The sequence below is a fragment of the Lycorma delicatula genome, chromosome 10 (genome assembly GCF_047948215.1).
Source record: "Lycorma delicatula isolate Av1 chromosome 10, ASM4794821v1, whole genome shotgun sequence".
Taxonomy (NCBI): Eukaryota; Metazoa; Arthropoda; class Insecta; order Hemiptera; family Fulgoridae; genus Lycorma; species Lycorma delicatula.
In genome coordinates, this window is record NC_134464.1 from 18,582,337 (window position 1) to 18,599,472 (window position 17,136).

General features: G+C 32.2%; 1 long non-coding RNA gene across 2 annotated transcripts in view; it reads left to right on the forward strand.

Moving 5' to 3' along the window:
• The window catches only part of LOC142331644 (uncharacterized), a 104,219-nt gene that overhangs the window by 57,871 nt on the left and 29,212 nt on the right, over positions 1-17,136 (forward strand). Inside the window, exon 3 of one of the 2 annotated variants that reach the window (XR_012758059.1) lies at positions 14,362-14,549. The exons of the other annotated variant lie outside the window; for it this stretch is intronic. This is a non-coding gene — a long non-coding RNA (uncharacterized LOC142331644). The remainder of the gene's footprint in view (positions 1-14,361; positions 14,550-17,136) is intronic. 2 annotated transcript variants of the gene reach the window in all.

Here is a 17,136-nt window from a genome sequence, read left to right on the forward strand (position 1 = left end):
TAATTTTTATCTTCAAATTATATTTTATAAGCATCACATTTAATTTAAATATATTAGAATTAAGATTCGTTATTAATTATTTTATCCGATCATTTTATTTATAATTTTAAGATAAGATTGTATAATTAGTTAATGTATTTTATTTGAAAAATATATTCACGTCGGTATAAATTGAATGTAAAATATTCAGCGGAATATAAAAATTCATATTCTACTGATGAGCACAGATTAGTTCGTATTTTATCAGCGACTGAAATACAAAAAATACAGCTCTGTATAATTTTAATATTATATTTATAATTAGACCGAATCTGATTCAGGACACCAAAATGTGAAAAAACGTTCTGATCGACTTAAGTCCTACTTTACTTTGTTTTCCTTCTGGACGCCATTTTGTGATTTTCAAAAAAAAATATTTCTCAGGAGCCGGTAAACCTACAGTAATTAAAATTTTATAAACGTCACCTTAAAAATTGGCGGCCATCTTAATTTTTTTATTCTTCAATATTTTTGTGATTGTTTATTTGATATAATTATTACTAACACAAAATTTATTAAGCATTTTATTTTGAAGAAAATGACACATCATTTGTAAAATTCCGTTGACAAACAATCGAGTTATAGCAGACAATTAACCCGGCAGTACGCTTTTGCTAGCTGATAATTTTTTGTCTGTTTCTATTTTCTCCATTAATTGTAATAAAAATTATTAATAACAAATAATAATATAAAAAATTAATAATAATATAAAAATTATTAGCTTTTAATATTTTATTCCTTCTACGTTGTATGCTTGGAAATGCAAAAATTTTAATAATATTTAATCAAGACTCATTTATAAAATTATTGTAATAGTTCTTTCCTTTAATTCTGCAGTCGAAACATTTTGTTTTGACTATGCGCGTACGCGCGCGCGCGTGTGTGTGTGTGTGTATGTATTGACACATAATGGACGCACACTTATATCACAGTCACAAAAACCAAAAGAGAGAATATGAAGAGATTTGTTAGTTATTTATAATAAATCGTTTATATTACAGAGCATGCTTACTCACTTATTATCTCTCTCACTCTCTCTTTCTCTCTCTCTCTCTCTCTCTCTCTCTCTCTCTCTGCACGAACATATATATTTACTGGACAGCTGTCATTTGTTTTGTCTACTATAAGTGATGTTACATGCTATGTTGAATGATTTATGGCTTTTAGTTCTCTTGCGGTGTTACTTTGTTTTTTAACGGTAATGTTTAATAGTAATCTTTTAATAGTAGTTGCTTCATTTGTTTCTTTTCTAATGTAACTAACTTACTTAAATCAGTTATATTCTTTCTAATAAATAGAATAACATTTCTTTAAAGATATATTCACTTTCATTTGAATTATGAAAAAAATCAATATTATTATTTCTTGAATCTTTTCTTTAATTTTTTTTTTTTTTCGGTTGCTGACCATTTCTTAACTAATAACTGGAGATGATTTCTAAAAATATAAGATAAATTATCATTTTCAGTTATTACTAAATTATCAGATGTTTCACCATATCTATTACATATACACATTTTTAAAAGTACATAGAATTTTATTTCACTAATAACTTCATATTTTTTTTTTATTGAATAATTATTTATGGTAAAATTCCTTTTACAATCACGGGTTAATAATTATTAATAAATTAATATATTTAATTAAATTTTTAAAAAACTTGTTAAAAAATGGAAAAGGAGATGATGTCTGATTCAAACCGATATGCCTTTTCCTTATAGATCCAGATACGAAACGACTAGGACTAGATAAGGGAATCTTGGAGAGCCACATAAAAGCAGTCAAATGACTTAAGGCATAAAAAAAGATACAGATAGAAAACGTTTCAAAAATATTAAACGGTTTTGATTTAACTTTTTAAAAAGCATTAACCAAATTATTATAGATTATTTATTTGAAGAAGTTTAGAAATTTGAATATAGATCAAAGAAATGAAACAATCGATTTAATACGCGCTATCAGTTAAAAAATATTTGAAATACTTTTTTATAATTTGATATAATACAAAAATCTACTTATTCATCGGCAAAACCTCACAAGATGATGCGGTATGAAAAATTTATCGATGCAAATTTGGACGATTTTTTAAGTAATTTATTAAAAATCCTGTATTTTAATTTTCGTTTCCTTTTACAGCGAAAAAAAAATATATTGCGACGTTTATGCAAAGTTTATTTTACGCTCGCTTACATAAGATCACTCGTACTTTCATGCAAAATATTTGGAAAAAGTTCCGTTCCGTGTTACAGTATAGATAATAGTTTAAATGAAAGTGAAAACCTGCAAAATCGGTGTCTTAATAAAAACTGTACCTAACGTGTAGATTCTATTACACGTATAGATTAATGTATCGATTACCACACGATATATCCAGGGATAAAAGTTGAAATTCCAGGAAGCCTCCTACTTATACGCCCATTTCTCTGCAAATCAATCGTCCCTATTGAAACATCTTCCACACACACACAAACGCGCGCGCGAGTATATAAGAATCATTCAAAAACAACCAGGAGAAACCCTCTATTGAGACTTCATTTATACTTTGATTTATCCTCTACTTTATATATATAATAGCTTCCTGTTGCAGCTTCGCCCGCGCTGTATGGTTACTTACTTAAATCAGTTTCCCGTGGCGTTCAATCTTTTTTATTTTGTGTTTATCAGTCAAGTAACCGGAGGAAGTGCAGTCAGTCACACGTACACTAACGGTGGCACTGGCTGTGGTGGTTGAGCCTTCGCACCCCTTCAAAAAATCGGAATTAAAAAAAAAAAACGAAAATGGTTTTTAAACATTTACCTGAAGAGTATTTGCAAGCCCAAATCTACAAAATGTCTCGTTTATTACAGTCGGGATTCGGAAAATTTACAATAATTGTTTAAAAATTTTTTACCTTTTTTCATTTCCTTTCAAGGTCGAATTTAAAAAATTTAGAAATCGGTTTATCGACGTAAAGATTACACTCGCCGAAAATCAAATTGATTTTTTCATTTGTTACCGAGAAAATAAAAAAGTTAACAGGGTTTCAAAAAAATTCAAAAATCGTTTTTAAGTCTTGAAACTCGGAATTAAATTCAAAAAATCTAGAAATTGATTTTTAGATGTTTCTAATCAATCGGTTAAAACCTAGCTTACACAGTGATAAACACTCACAGTTCACAATTAATTAGAGTATGCTTCAATCGGAAAATCTCCACTCCTAAATTTTAAATATATATAAAAAATATATTAGCCATTTTTCGAGATGAGATATATCGAAAAACCTTTTAAGTTACACCAAGAAACATGAGTAAAAATTTAGTAGCAATAGATCGGGTAGTTCATTTGTTTATCCCGAACTAAAAACCCTGTTTCTCACTCTCTCAATCTCTCTCTCTCTCTCTCTCTCTCTCTCTCTCTATATATATATATATATATATATATATATATATATATATATATATATTTTACGTTGTTCTTTTGTTCTCTATAACGGTACAGATTACCCGCCTTACGGTAACATTTTTGTGTCGAGAGAGTAAATTCAGCTTCTGCCGGAATGTTTTTATATTACGTAATAAAAAATACAAATACAAATTACGGATAAAATACGCGAAAAAATTTTCAGATTCGATTACAAAGAACAGAAGATGAAAATGTTCTACGCGCATCTTTCAGGAACGGGCAAAAATAGACCGATAAAAAAAAATTATTCTAATTCTTTTAAAAACAGAAACGTTAAATCAACTCGGTTCTAAGAATTAAAAAATGAACCGAGCGAGAAAAACAGATCTCTGAAGATGATATCCGTGTAGGGAAATCTTTAGGGAAAAAATCAAACGGGAAGGTCTCCGATCCGAGATCAGAAAACTTCGAATTAAAATTCAACCGTCGGAAGAAAGAAGAAACGATAAAGACATACTGGAAAGAAAGAAAATTACGTATAAGGCAAAACAAAAGTTGTAATGCATTCCGTAGTGGCCAAAATAAAAAAAAAACGTCGAATTAAAAATCGTCCCCTTATAACACATTCGGTAAAAAAGGATTTTAAATTTCCAAGTTCCTATCTACAGTTTTATCGTAAAATAATTTTAAAAAAAATTAATGATTTTAAGAATATTTTTTGGTTAGGAAAAAAAATGTCATCATTGTGAGTAAATTTTGTATGTATATATATATATATATATATATATATATTTTTTTTTTAACTAATAAAATGCACACCAGATGATTCAAAATAGTAACATTACAGTAGCATTTACCCAATCTTCATTTGCATTATCAACGGCGTAATTAAAATAATTACGGATTGAAAAATAATAAAGTTCAGTGGATAACACTCCCGTTCTAATCTTGAAAGCAGAATCTGCTGTTGCATAAATAGAAAATGACTTCTCCTATAACAAAACTGTTCCTAGAAACTTGAATAAAATACTTACCGTTTGATAATATGATTTCGGTAGAAAAATCATATTATCAGACCGTTTTCTGTTTGTCCCTTTTCTTTTTTTCTGCTGGTATCGCTGAAAAATAAAAATAAATATCAAAAAATAACAGTAGAAAAAAATTAAAAAATACTAATGATAAATACGGGAACGGAAACAAAGAAAATGTTACGTAAAGGAGAAATAGTATTACTGTATGTATGATCTGTATTCGTTCGATACCATTTAACATTGTATTCGCGTTATTCCGGCATGATAATATAACCTAATAAAATGCATCTTAGTAAATTTGCTTTCGGCTGTAAAACCTGTAACCGACTGAAATTCATCGGCGACTTTGTGAGGTGTACGGAGATGGAATAACGAGTGAAGGTGGAGTGAAGCAGTGGTGCATTCCGTTTAAAGATGGCCGCACCAGTGTTCACGATGAGGACCGCAGTAGTCGCCTAACCTTGTGACTGATGAACTGACGATGAAAATCGGCGTCAAAATTCGTGAAAATCGCCGCATTACGATTACAAAACCCTCAGTTTCATTTCACGAAGTTTACTGCGTGAAATCGTATCGGGGAAACTTGTACGATAAGCGCCTCAATTTAAACGGCGACTATGTAGAAAAATAATGTAAGAGTGTCCCTTTCAAACGGATATAATAAAATTTCGTTTTTTTATTCGATTACGTTTTTTATTTCAAAACGTAAGTTACTTTCTGGATAGCCCTCGTATTTACGATCGCCATCGGTGGTTTTTCGGTGCTCAGTGATAACGGATAAATAATTTAAACTATCATCCGCCCTGAAAAACGGTGACCCGGTACGTACAAAATTCTAGTATCTGTTCCTACAGTCCGGTTCAATTTCTACAAATAATTAAAGAGGCGTATTAAAAATACTCGTTCCATAACGAGCGACGAACTGAAAGCTGCAGCGAGATTGTGGATCAGGAAAGATTGCCAGAATTCTTCGCTGCAGAATGAGAAAACCGGTTCACCGTTGCGTGAAATATTTTCTGTAACGGGCGAATACACAGAGAGGTAAATGTAAGGTTTTGTAGCAAATAAAATGTACTTTTATATATTATTCGTTTCACAATTTTCATCGATTTACGATCGACTATATGTTACATCCCTCGTATTAGCTAATTTAAATTTTATATATACCGCATCCGTAACTCTACCAAATCATAGTTACGCGATGCAATATCTATTTCAAAATTATCGATTTAGGAATAAAATAAAATAGGAAAAAAAATATACCTTAGAAAATAGGAACAAATCTTCATATTTTCTCGACGTTATAATATTATACAAATGCGTTATGTAGTTAATGGATTCTTTAAACGCGATTCAAATGTAGATATTCTTGGAAATACACTAAATTTACTATATACAGGGTCATTCACGGGAACCGGATGTTTTTGAAGTGGGTTGTACTCGGGCGTTTGTGGTGGGAGGGTACGTGGCTGGTGTCTGAAGTTTCCTTTGTTCATAGCATTTACATTTTAGTCGTTGAGATGGAGCCGTGGACGCTAGACCAACGCCTGTACGCGTATGACACGAAATGACGAATCCGTAACTGCTGTTCAGGGAGATTTCCGCCGTCAGTTTAATATCCATCGTAATGCAAGTGTCCCTTCTTGTAACACAATATTGCGATGGGTAAACAACCTTCGAACAAGCGGTTCAATATTGAAGAAAAAACCACCGGGTCCCCGATGAACTGCTAGCACTCCGGAGAACATCGAACGAGTAAGGGAAGCCATTGTCAGAAGCCCACGCCGCTCTATTCAGAGGCATTCAGCAGCGCTTCAAATGAGCACAAGTATGGTAAGACGAGCGGATAGACTTATACCTGGGCGGCCTCCGTGGCGCGAGTGGTAGCGTCTCGGCCTTCCATCCGGTGGTACCGGGTTTGAATCCCGGTCAGGCATGGCAACCGATGCCTGCAGACACGCAACCAATCATTCATCTCTGCAGCAAAATCTAATGGTGGTCCCGGAGGTTAAACAAAAAAAAAAAAACAGCTACTTCTGTACGGATTCGAATGGTAGATCGTGGATACCGGTGTTTTTTGGTGATGTTTCAAATAGCGGTCGACCTGAGACTGTACAAGACTACACTTCATACATACATACATATATTCATACATAGACTACAATTCATACATATCATCCTCTGAAGTAATACTTTACGGAGGTTCCGGAGGCTAAACAAAAAAAAATAATCACAATAAATTGCGATTAAGCTATCTTCTTAATAGTTAAGAAACAAAAAAAAAAAATATATTCCAAGTTCTTGATATCGATAAAGTTGCGGTATATTTAAAAAGGTACGCGGTAATGACAATAATTATTTTTTATCGTAATTTTTTTCATTGTATTTTTAATCGAGACAAGTAGGTTCAAACTGTAGATTTCAGAGGTTCCCAAACTTATTTTTCTCATAGACCACTTTCAAAATTTTGCTGGTTCCGGTGGACAGCTACATTTCTACCGTATTTCCAGTCGACGGAAAATGTGAAGATTAGATCTAACTATGAAAATTTGCGTTACGGCTGAGTTCCACGAACTAACAGCTTCCGAAAAAAAAGTGAGAATTGATCGGTTAATTTTTGATCGACTGTGCTGTGAGTGGATGTCAAAAAAGTAAAGTTGGCCGATCAAAAAAAATGCTTCCATCCAACTTTACATTTTTGACATCTACTCACAGCACAAGAAAGCAATCGATTCTCACTTATTTTATTTAGAAAACTTCCCATTCAGAGTGGTAAAAAGCAAAAGAAAAATAGTATATTTTTTGTGTTGCATTTATTCAAATATGTAATCATTACGCTACTAATTATTATAGTTATCATATTGCAATGTAATATAATAAAATTGTCGTAATATAATTAAAATTAAACATTAATAACGTAATGTAATTTCTACAATGACAATCACAAAATAGTTACAATTTTAATGGGAGGGATGTACTAGATTGATCGCAAAGTCAAGCCAACATTTTAGTTCTTAACTATCGAAACCAGATGAATTTTCGTGGACCCCTGCTTACGAATTGTGAACCCCCATTTTTTTGTCACGCCAACGTAGACCCCTGTCGAGTCTCCCGTGGACCCCTGGGGGTCTACCTGGACCACTTTGGGAATCAATGCTGTAGATCGTCGATTTCATTGCCGTACATCTACGTTAGATACTGTGTTAAAAACGGTGACGATATAAATTTAAATACAACCGTTTGTCTTACACGACTATAAAAATGTCTAAAACTATAAAAATGTCTAAAAAACGACTATAAAAATGTTTATTAAAATATTTTATATAAGTTAACAAATTTCGCTCCTGTCCTATAATTTTCGTGCAAACCTTCTAAATGTTTCTTTTTATCGAAGCAGAATAATTTTATCGCTCCAAATCTAAAGCTGTATTTTGTATTCTTTTTCTCCTAATTCAATCCTTAATGCTTATCGTATCTTCGATATAAATGTTGAACAGTGCCAGTGACGGGCAACAGACTCGCCTTACTCCTCGACCTAGATCTACCCAGTACTTACCGACTTTCAACGCCGCTGTTTTCTTTACTTAAATTTCTGACTTTCCATTCTACTCTTTTCTCTTAAAGAATTTTCAAAATGTTTACCCGTTTGACTCTTGAAAATCGTCTTCGCCAAAGCTCATTCTGTGAATATTAGTTTAAATATATATTTTGAGTGTAACCGTAGATCAAGATTTGCATAAAAATGAAAAAATTATTAGTCTAATTTATGTTTTTATTTTGTTCGTAAAACTGCACCGTTTAAGTTTTTAACTTGTAAACAGCGTTAAAAATGCCCTAGGGCGCGCCGTTTTTGAGGTACGCCCTTTTTTTATTTAACAAAAGATATGTCCGAGCGATCCCGTTTCTTATGTATAATATAAATAAAATAATATCAGCTGTCAATAGTTAGCTATTACAACTATAAAAAATTAAAAATCATCCGCTTTCTCTGAAAGTAATGATGACTGATCGATGCAGATCGCCGTTATAAATTTACAGCGTTAACCGAATAGCTGTTAGATTATGAAAACAAACAATAATTTTAAAGGTCGAATCGTAAATAATGATCGTTGCGTATATTAAATAACGATCAACGTTGTACACACATATCGCTGAAAGTAATGATGACCTACATCGTCATCATAAATTAAAAATTAATCGTGGTGTTTGCGGTTAAAACATGTTTTATTATGAATTTTTCAGTGGATCGACTGTTTCGACATGTGAACACACATTCGTCATTGAAAGTAGCCGTTCTTTAATGTATTCGAATAAAGAATATTGATTTACATACGCGACCGGTCCAAGTGTTGAACAGAGTGAAGGTGTCGCTTGTAAAGGTGAAAGATTTCCTGTGTTTTAGTGGGCTTGGCGTACTTTGAGTAGAAGACAACGGGTAATCGCTTCAGCCCTCGCTTTCCTTATTACGTCCGGCGTGAAATGCTTTTTTCTTGAGATTGGCAATGCCGTTTTGTGGGACTTGTATCTCGTATCTTGTCGCATTCGATCCTTTGTTTACGGCAAATGATGTCTATAATTATTTTATTGACTTTTTTTCAAACTACAATTTCTTCCTAAGCAAGTAGAGATAAAAAAAATTATCGTATCGGCTCCGGTTCCTCTATCGTGTTTTAAAATAAATATCTAAACTTCAATCGGGTTTAATGTAATTCTTAATTACAAAAAATTGTTCGGCTCTTCTTACGCGATGTTAGGACAAACGGATAAAAACTGGCAAGTTTTACTTTAGTAAAAATCTAAAGCTATCGTGAAAAGTCCTTTCTCCTCAATGTATAAACAAATATAGCATGTTCATGATTTCTGGTAATAAAAAAAAATAAACTGTGTCTAAATATTTTGTTATTTGGATCGCTATATCTTACAAACATATCTGCTCTAGACTTTCGTCTAGTCGCTTTCCACTCTCGGGTACTTGTTGCACCGCAACACCCACTTTTGTAGAAATTATTTTTGAAATCCACCACCCGTCCATTTCTGAGCCCCTTGTTAGTTCATTATACCGATTAACAGACAAATCTTTATCTTAATAAAGAGAAGGTATTCAAGCAGTGTCCAGACAATAAAAATCTCCAACTTGAACCGACAACTAAAGTCTTTAAGTGGCCTACAGGGTAAGATTATGCATTTTCATTCAGACGAATAACAGCCATCGAGAGCAGCCTGCACCGTTTGATTTGTTTAACATCCTTCAATTCATAATAAGATTCTGATATCGCTGCAGTCCCAAGCTCCATCAATTCTGTTTTTAGATTCTTTTGTTCCCAAAATGTTGCGACAATCGTTTTTCAGTTCAATAATATCATCTGAATCTGTATGGCTCACTTCGCTCTGATTTTCTGGCGTCATGTTGCTCATAATATTAGTATGAACATGAGATTATCATCTACCGATTTTAGTTTCATTGTACGCTTGCTCACAAAAAATTAATTACAAAACACAGAATTACAAGTTGGAAACGACGATATCATCGTGTCTTTCATCAATTGCTCCTTTACCAGCGCTAAACAGAATGAAGAAGCGTTTGAACAAGTGATTACATTATTAATTCCTGATCTGTGACTTCTGTGTTATACAAGTCGTGCAAGATATATAAGTGATAACATATAAAGTTGATTTCTTTACGTTTATTATGACACGATATAACCGTTTGATGCGATGAACAGAGTAAAAAGACTAATTTCAGGGCTGAATATCAGCTATAGTTTAGTCGGCTTCGTGCTGGTATGCAATAATTTTTGAGGGAAAGGCATCAGAAAAAAAAAATATATAAAATTAAATAATATCAAAAAGCTTTTCTTAGATAAGTTTTAAACCCTTATCCAAAGAATAGTAAAAACTTTTCGATATTTTACTTAATAAGAGAGTTATAGCGATATTTTGTTTTTTCGAAAGGCCCTTCCCCATTTCCTGTCCCATGATCCGATTTTGGCCGTTAACGAACTAGACCGAGATTTTCTGACGAGTTATTTTTAAGAAACAATTTGAAAAATTACGGCAGTTATCGTGTTCACAAGAAATTGAAATATATATATAAACTTTTGAGCTGACGGTGGTTTTGGGGTCTGAGGCTGTGAAACGCCAAGATATGTCGAAATTTTCCTGAAATCAAATCATTGTATCCATTACAATACGTAATCTTTTGAAATCTACTTAAAACATTAGATTGCAGAAAAATATACTGAAATAAACTGTTTTGTAATTCAAGGTGTTGATAATTCATTCTCTTCGAAAAATAGATATTTTTCGTTTAAAACATCGTTTTAAACTATGTTTCGCGACACATCGTTTAATTTCGCTCTGCTATTACGGAACGGTGTGAGGACGAGTTTTGTAAGCGGCATTCTTAAGGTATCCCCCCACAACAAAAAGTCAGGAAAGGATAAATCAGGAGACCGTGGGGGCCACAATCCCTTCGAAATCAATTGTCCACGAAAACACTGATACAAGAAAGTCGGCCATATGAGCCGTAGCTCTGTCCTGTTAAAACTACGTGTAATCTATCCGGTCTGCAGGTATAGTGCTTACAAATTGTTGCACCGTCTGTATGTAGCGATCATAGTTCACGGTGCCGGAAAGAATGTCATGAAGTTTCGACTACTGATATTGTACGCGAAACTCCCATTTTTTGTCCGTGGAGGGAGACTAGTGCACTGATGTGGATTTCCGTACGCGAGATGCGTAAATTCTGTGCGTTTATAGTAGTTCCATATTGGTGGAACCGTGCCTCGTCGGATCGAAACGGATCGTCGAATTCATCTCCGTCCGAGTTATGACGTAAACCGCTGACAGAAAGCTACACCTTTACCAGTGTCTTCAGGTAACAACTCGTGAACGCATCTTTAAACGCTTGCTCGATGCCGTGCGGGCGTTACCAAAAACGATCGGACCGGTTAGATAGACGTCGCACAGATTTCTTGGGACTAACAGAATATAAAGCTTGCACGTCGATCGACTTTTCTGATGCTACCGTTTTCGGTCGAGCGCTTTTGGCTGCGTCTATCGCATTCCCTGTCTCTTGATTCTGCCGCTTGATGGAGAACTACTTTTCTGTGAAGGCGTTCTGGGTCTGGGCGTAACTGGCACATCTAATGTATCGGGAGGCGACGAATATATTCTGCTCCATTTTGTAACCCGTTTTACCTCGATTAAACTTGCAACAAAAGAAGAAAACATTCTTCCGTGAGATTGTGTCGCTCTTTTTGAACCGTCTGTATTTTAAATAAATCGGCGCTAAGATTTTTTTAAATCGTTTGATAATTTATTAAAAACGCAAAGTAAACGTAAGGCCCTTTCTTGTAAATCAAAGTTTTGTGTCGAGCGTTAAAAAACAGTTTTATTTTCTGTTTTGGTAGAGGTGGATATCGTTTTTTTTCTTTAAGAATAAGCGATCGTTCTCTTCAGCAAAGATTGCAGATTCATAAACGTAAATGCAGAGTTAAGTTACCTTATTTAATTGCACGACAAATAATTTGCAGAACGTAACGAGGGCAACCCCGCTTTAAATTATAACAGATATACACATGAACTTTTTAAAAATACTTGATTCAAGTATTTTACCTGACGATTTGTAAAAGATCATCATTAACAGTAAGCCTGACATATTCGCAAGTAATTTTGCCGGTTTTCTTAGTTAAATAACAATTACAACGTTAACTGTTGTGTAAATTATTACCGAAATATATCGGCTAATGAAACATTTTTGAAATCATTAATCTTAATACACGCTGCTTCTTGTTCCTCAGGTTCTTACGTATGTGTATCGATGAGAAAAATTGTATAAATAATGTAACGCTTTAATGTACCCCTTTCTGTCATTAAAAATAAAAATACGACATTATGATTTAGCGGATAGAATTCCCGTTAATGATAACAATTGTTGCCCGTAAAGAAAAACTCGTGTTTCAGTATGTGAAAAGTTCTCGTAGAAGTATCAAATTTATTTCCTTTGCATCAAAACCAAACCGTTTGTTCATGTATGAAGTATCTTATAAAACTTTCCGCTAGACAATTAATAAATGTGTATTTTACTTATGTATATTGCCATTTAAAGTATATTCCTCTTGCGGCTTCCCCAAAAAGTTAAAACAAATTTTCAAAATGCGTAAATAGGCTGTTAGATAATTGTTTGGCGGTAATAAATATGAATCCTGTAGATTGATATTTAGAAAATTAAATATTTTTAGTTATCCTTGAGTTTATATTTATGAATGTGCATTCTTTTCCAAAAATAGTCCCTTTTTAAAAAATAACAATATCCATGCTATCAAATCTGATAAAGAATCCTCTTTTTCCGTTTAGTTTCTGGAACTACTGTAAGCTATTACTTCAGAGGATGATATGTATGAATGTAAATGAAGTGTAGCCTTGTACAGTTTCACATCAACTATTCCTTAGATATGTGGTTAATTGAAACCCGACCACCAAAGAACACCGGTATCCGCAATCTATTATTCAAATCCGTATAAAAGTAACTGCCTTTACTAGGATTTGAACCTTAGAACTCTTGACTTCGAAATCAGATGATTTACTATGATAAGTTCACCGCTAGACCGACCGGTTAATGCCGATAAAGAACTTCCTTCTTTTTCTGTTTAGCCTCCAGAACCACCGTAAAATATTACTTCAGAGGATGAATGAGGATGATGTGTATAAATGTAAATGAACTAAAGTCTTTAAAGTCTCTGGTCAGCCGCTACTGAGATCGGTGTTAATTGAAACCCAACCACCAAAGAACAACGGTATCCATGATCTCGTAATCAGATCTATAGCCGATATTAGAACCGTTTTCATTTAACTCAGCGCAATACTTTGGCTTACGGCAAAGGGCGTTATGTTTCTGTTGCGATTTTAAATAGATTACCAAATCGTTTAAAACTTCTCCCGACAATTTATTTTAAATAGAATTAAAAGATTTTGTTTTACTAAAACATAATATTAATTCTGAAAGTGAAATTCTAAATAATAATTGAAAATGTTTAAAAAACTCTGAATTTTTTGCACCTTATTCAGCTTATTATATTAATATGTACGTAAATATGCAGTAAAATAATTTTTATTATGCCTTCTAAATTTTTAGTTATTTTTTATACTTTGTATCTCCATTAAAATATCATAACATTATTTCACGTTTTTATTTTTTGCATTTAGGCCGACTACAAACCACACAAATGTCATTTCTTCCGCTTTCTTTTTCATTTCTCCCAACATTCTTTTGTTCTTTCTATATGTTTGGCATTTATTTTTTTTTGACCGTTTCACTTTGGATGTCTTTTCCTTCATCGCCATTTTAACTCAGTTTTACGTATTTTTTGTCAGATTAGCTTTCTATCTTTAGTCTCCTGTTCACGGATCCCTAAGTTCTGTAATTCTTTTTTCATCGTTGTAGGTCTCAAAGTTGCTCTTTTGTTCACAGATTTTAATGAAAATCTGTTTATTTAGTCGCTGTTCGTCCATTCTGTACACACGACCCAGGAATTTCAATCTCCACTTTCTTATTTATAAACTTAAAATATAAATACATGTAAGCGGTTATTTTGTGACGCTAATCTGGGTTTTACCTTGGCTTTCTACGATTCATCCAGCAAAGGCTGACACAGTTCCTTTTCTTTATACACGGAATAGTATATGAGTACCGTTTATGAAATCATCTATATAATGTGTTGTTATGAATCGATCAGGATAAAAATGTTATTTATTTATGCTTCAATTCAACAGAGGCTTATACTGTCTTTTTAACAAGATTTCTACAAAAAAAAAACCCCTTAATATTGCATAATTTCAATGCGCGTATTAAATCTTATAATTCACAATATATTACAAACAAACTGAATTATAATCTTTTTTTTTCAGATATGTTTTTTAAATAATGTAATTTAACTCATCTTAACGATTGCTTTATTACAATGTAATAATTTAAATGAGGATATTGCAGTCTGGTATGGAATTGACATATTTACACACTGGGGGAGACCTCGGACATTTCTTTAGAAATTATATTAGAAATGTTATGATGCCTGTATGTCAACATCCACTATGAGGTCAGTAATATATTTGTTTTTATATTATTTACTACCGTTTTTCTTAATTTTTACATAAATATTAAAATTTCTGGTTTAATTATATTATATTTTCTGTAAAAGACCCTGAAAAAGATATTTTAATTTTTTTATACTGTTTAACATCCTATGATTATCTTTGTCATTCTTTTGTACTTCTCTTCGTTATTCTGTTTTCTATCATTTTTCTAAAATTGTTCCCATATATATATATATATATATATATATATATATATATATATATATATATATATCTTGATCTATAATTTTGTATCCTATTTGATAGCTTTAATATATAATAATCACAAACATCTTACAAACATGTGTTACTATAATATTGATGTACGAATTAATTTTATTCTTGACGACCGACTATTATAAATATAATAATTTTAAAAATGATTATGGATTATTTGAATTTAAATTAACATCCCTGAAAATCCCTGAAGATGGACTAACAGCTTCGAAAGTACTAAGATTTACACTTTTTAAATTGTTGGTAAGTAGAAATTTAATTTATACAAAAATAATGTTGATTAAAAAAATACTGTAGCCAACGTGATATAATGTGTTGATTTCCAGGGCCGTTCGACTGCAGTGAAGTCCTGGATTTTATAAATTTGATTTGTTTATAAAGTTAAAGCCAAATTTTGTCTTGTTAATCTATAAAAATAGTGAAATTAGAAGGTCAGATCAGAATATCAAAGTAACGTATTATTTACTGTTAATAGATCGGTCGAGTGGCTGAAAACAAAATAAAACAAACTTAAGAAAAATAATAATGAAACCGATTTCAAAATAACCAACTAGAGATGAAAAATTGCGCTTTCTTAAATCTTTCACTTTTAACGTATAAGAAAAGTTTTAATTATTTTATTTTAACGTTTTTATAATTTTATTTTTATTTAAATTAAAAATATATCTACAAAAATTTGTTAGAAAAAATAAAAAGAAGCACGAAATTGCTACTTTCTGATTTTGAAATATGGTTCTGGTGTGTAAAAATCTATATTATTTTTCTATTGTATTAATTTTCTTGAATTTTGTTTGAAAATATATCCGGCACAAAATGACATCAAAATGTACGTTAGTATGTTATTATATTATAATAACATAATATATTATGTTATTATACTATAATATATTCCAGTATTAAGTAATGTTAACGATAAATCTTATGTACAAAGCCAAAATTTTGTCTGTTCTAAGAAAAAGAAATTCATTCATTATTATACGAGGGTTTTTTTTTCAAGGTCCGATCGGTCACGAAATTAAAACCACAGTGAAAATTAAAAAAAATTTGTTTGTAACAAGTACTTACATAGTTACGCTATTTCTCTTCATAGTCACCACTCCGATTTAGACATTTGTCGTAGCGTGGTTCCAACTTTCTAATACCCTCGTCATAGAACGGAGCCGCCTGTGTTTTCAGCCGTGTTTATACGCCGGTCTGCAGCTCGATGTCTGTGCCAAAATGTTGTCCTCCTAGCCGGCGTTTCGTGTGAATTTTGCTGGATTTCAATTGAGCAGTACACTATATCTATTTAGTGTTTACTGAAGTTTGTCTTGTCTAGATGAAAGTAAATCTGTCCTGTACAATTCTGTTATAATTGAAACCGATTTAAAAACATGTTGTCTAGTAATATTTCACAAAACTATAATAAGTTTTCAATAATTTAGTATTCAAAAATGAAATATAGCTAATTTTTCTACCTCAAAATGATCTATTTTTTTTTGTATGAGACTTCAAAAGGACACTAAACAGAAAATATTTTGACGTACAAAATTTAAAGTTACAACAGCCTTAACCGTAATAACGGCCATTTAATGTCTTTCACAGCTAGTTTCAAAAACTGTGTATAGTACCTCTTATATAACTTCTCAACAGTGAAACATAGAAGAAAATTTAACAAATATTTTACTTTAAAATGATTTAATTTGAGTTATGAGACTACTATATCCTGAAGCACCCGGAGGACAACTAAAACATTTTTAGTAGAAAGGATATGGGTGGGTGATCATTTTAAAAGGTATTGAAAGAGAAAAATTTGATATAAAAACTTTTGACTATAGCAAAACTAACTAACATCACTCTCATTTATTTATTTCTTTTCACAGCTAGTTTCAAAAGTAGTGTTCAGTACACAAGTAGTGGTCTTGCACCCCGAAATAGATTGTTTTGAGGTAGGAGCATTTTATAAATTTAATTTTGCTATATTTAACTATAGAAAAACGGTTTTGTTATTTTCTTTAATACATATTTTTTTTTTTTGTCTTCAGTCATTTGACTGGTTTGATGCAGCTCTCCAAGATTCCCTTTCTAGTGCTAGTCGTTTCATTTCGGTATACCCTCTACATCCTACATCCCTAACAATTTGTTTTACATATTCCAAACGTGGCCTGCCTACACAATTTTTTCCTTCTACCTGTCCTTCCAATATTAAAGCGACTATTCCAGGATGCCTTAGTATGTGGCCTATAAGTCTGTCTCTTCTTTTAACTATATTTTTCCAAATGCTTCTTTCTTCATCTATTTGCCGCAATACCTCTTCATTTGTCACTTTATCCA